Below are 3,654 nucleotides of genomic sequence, written 5' to 3'. Positions count from 1 at the left end.
ATGCAGTGGTGATGGGAATATTTTCTAGAAAGTTGGCACCAGTAACAATGATGTTTAGGGGAACATAAATCAAGGGAAACACAACACAAAAAGTTCACATACACACACAGAATCATACCACTCATTTCACATACAGACACACCCAGTCTCATGCATACAAACATACACCACCTAACCGTAATACAGCTTCTTCCTGGGACTATAGCAATTGGTCACATTACTTGTAAATCACTTTCTATCACCAGGACCCCTACTCTCATTCCCAGCGCAAATTTGGAATCAATTTGCCCTCTACACTAAAACCAGCAAGAATGTCCCACTTTCTGATCTTCAAAGTTCTTCCTCCCCAAGTGACTGATTCCAGAATGCATACCGTTTTCACGTTCTGTGAAGGCCACCTGCAATTACAGAAGAGAAAACACTATGAGGATAAGATCACAGTAATGCTCAGGTCTTTTGTTCATTTGCTGACAGCAGAAAACCTCATAAGAAACAGTGGTCCAGGGAACCCAGCAAGGGTTATCAGAGCAAACCTACTCAGGCTGAAAGGCAAGAACTTTGCTGGGAGGATGGAACTTCCAAGTCCATTTAGGTTGGAAATTACAGAGTTCTCTTCCTACAGGAAAAATCGCTGCAGAAGAGAGAGCTCCGTACTCTACAGGCTGTAATGGATGCTGTCAATTTTAATGTCCTGTGGAATCAGGCACCATGAGTTGGTAATAGACTCTCACTCCACAATCTCCCAACCAAGCGAGTTGTATATATCTGGAAGGAATGCCCTCAAATATTCATAACTTAATTCTATTCAAAGAGAAATAAAGCAATATTTCTATCTCAGACCAGAAAAAATCCAGCTTACCTTGGGGATCCACGGAGGCTTTTCTTCTGTCCTATCACGGTGCAGGTCATGAGCCACATCCTCAGGGAGAGCTGGAGGGACACAGAGTAACAATTAGGACACTGGTAAAGCTGCTCAGGAAATACTCAGGGGCTTTCTTCTCGATGAGGACATGGGGTGGTGTGTATGGATGTGGGAGGTTAGTAAGTGTGGGCTGAGCTGGTGTTGGGCCATCCTCTTTGGCGGATGAAGGAAGGCAAAGGACAAGAGGAAGGAAATGAAAACAGAGCTTTGGCTTTCTAGCTAAGGGGAGCCTCATCAGAAGGGAAGGGTCGATCTAAAAAATGGTAAACACTAAAATGCATGCTCTGTTTCAATGACACAGACCCATGACCCATCCTGCCTCTTTTGAGTTTCTGCTAAATTGCCACTGTCTCTTGATTTTTTCCAGATCACTCTTTCCCCAGCATCCACAATGCCAACTACTGCATTTATCATGTCTTCTGTTGTATGATATTTTATACCTGATTAACAGCAACCTCCATTAAAGGACTGAATTCAGTCCTAGACAAAATATGCTATATTTATTCACGAATCACTTGTCTTAAAGAAAATCAAATACACAAGATTTGACAAAACTGAAATCCTACCATTTAGATACCACCACTATCAATCGTATCATATTTTACTCCCAGTCTTTGTTGTCTATAAAATATACGTATGCCCACTGTGACAGGGGTTGTCCATACTCTAGGGAGCTGTTCCATAAGTGGGACACTTCGTTATGAGGAGGGAGCCCAGACTGAGTACAGCCTGTCTCTAACCCAGCTGTGCAGGAGAAGTGTACAGCCTAACAGTCAGGTTCCACTTTGAGTCCTTGGGTGTGGGCTACAGGAATTGACCAATTCTAAGGCTTATGGTAATGTTATCCAATACAATAAAATAGCTCCCTGATTCTTATCTGCTTTTGGCCTTGTTTAAGCAATGACACCAGCACTGACAGATATGACCTGTACTGTATACATGGGGTCTCACACCTCTCAGAATCTGGGAGCTGACCAGGAGAATGCAGGTCCTGAGGTGAATTTCACATTAATGACTGTGCCAAAGTCAACTGATAAGTCCACCCATAGCTGCCCTGGATTCTGTGACCACTAAGGCCACCTGATGGGCAAGGTCTGGACCTTTGGAGATGCTAGGACTTCCAGCCAAGGATACGGATGCAGAGACTCCCTTGCTCCATGACTGAGGATCCCTTGGCTGAGTGGTAAGTGCAGGTCAGGGATCCAGAGCACCCACATTGGGACCCACCCCTGGGTTCTCAGTTTGGCTTTTCCACTTAGGAGGTCAAGAGCTGAGAACATTTATCTCTGCACCATCTCCTTCTGAGGAAAAGGAATATTAACCAAATCTGGGCAACAGCTGTGTTGAGGGAAGAACAAGGTAGTGTACAGACAGTGTGCAGTGGTGATGAGGTTTGTTGCCAGGTGAATTGTGCTGTGTAAGAGGGAAATATCTCATGAGGAAACACACACACGCTCACGCATGCAGGTTTACAATCACACCACATAGGCTCACACATGGACCCCACCCCAACCCTGATACACACAAACCCACATCATCTAAATGATGCAGTTACTTCCAGGACCATAGAACTTGGGCATGGCTCTTTACTGGGAAATCAGTCTCTAGCTCTACACCCCCAGCCCTCATCCCTGTAGGGACCCTGAATCAGGGTGTCTCTCCAAGCAAAGCCAGCAAGAGAGTCCCACCTTCTTCATCATCTAGGTTGTTCCTCAGCACAGGGGTGATCTCTGAATACATACCGTTTTTGTTTGCTGTCCAATCCACCTGTGATTAGAGAAGAGAAAACAGTGTAAGGATCTCAGCATCATGTGCTCTGTGGACACAGGTATTTCATCTCTTCTTTTGTCCTCAGAAAAGCAAATGGGAAACTGTTGTTGAGTCAATGGCCCCAAAAGAAACCAGAGAAGACAGCTGTGGTAAAGGCTCGATCTTTGCCTGGAAGACCTCTCAGGTCCACTTTGAGGAGCAAATACAAAAGTCTATTTCAAGGAGGGAAATTTTCTGCTGAGGAAAGTGTGTCTGACCCTACAGTTTCTAACTGATGTTGCCATTTTTTAAATGGCCTTTTGAATAAGTTATCTGTTGGGAAAGAGCTTCAATCAGCATGCATCCAACCAAGCAAAATTGTATACATCAGCTGTCTTGAACATTGTAGATCTTCAGATCTGAAATCAATTGGAAAAGAAAGAAATGAAGCAAACTTTTAATCTCTGATAAATAAGGGGAGCTTACCCTGGAGGTAGAAGGAGCCTCTTCAACTGCCCTCACATAGGGCAGTTCCTCCAAACGGTCCTCATGGGGCTCTAGGAGGACACAGAGTAAGTGTCAGGACACTGGTGATGCTGCTCAGGAATTACTCAGAGAGCCTCGTTAATGTGGACACAGGGTGGGAGTGTATGGATGCAGGTGGTTACTGAGTGTGGACTGAGGTGCTGTTGGACAAACCTCCCTGGTGGGTGGAGGAAGGCAAAGGGGAGGAACATTTCAGAAATGAGGAAGAGAACCTTTAGCTTTCTAGCTGTAGGGAACCTAATCAATTTGAAAGTGTCAGTCTGAAAAAGCTTGAACACTAACATTGCACTATGTTTCAGTATAGAGTCCCACGGCCCCTCTGCCCATTTGAAAGTCCCTCCAAATCCCCCTTCTTCTTGAAATGTTACAAGACTCTTTCAGCTTCCTTCTAATCAAATATGTTGCTCCTTCATTCATCGTCCATTCTGTTGGATTGT

At 44.6% G+C, this 3,654-nt stretch overlaps 1 long non-coding RNA gene across 1 annotated transcript; it reads right to left on the bottom strand.

The window, feature by feature from the left end:
* Positions 1 to 867: 867 nt before the first annotated feature.
* LOC308609860 lies at positions 868 to 3,220 on the bottom strand. The gene is made up of 3 exons (XR_014014364.1): positions 3,158 to 3,220; positions 2,665 to 2,689; positions 868 to 930 (listed from the first exon to the last, which is right to left on the bottom strand). It is a non-coding gene; the product is annotated as an uncharacterized lncRNA (long non-coding RNA).
* Between the last annotated feature and the right edge of the window lie 434 nt (positions 3,221 to 3,654).

The sequence above is a fragment of the Mesoplodon bidens genome, assembly GCF_964165515.1.
Source record: "Mesoplodon bidens genome assembly, contig: HAP1_SCAFFOLD_1344, whole genome shotgun sequence".
Lineage (NCBI taxonomy): Eukaryota > Metazoa > Chordata > Mammalia > Artiodactyla > Ziphiidae > Mesoplodon > Mesoplodon bidens.
Note: the sequence above shows the minus strand (reverse complement) of the source record. Positions and strands in the feature narration are given on the sequence as shown.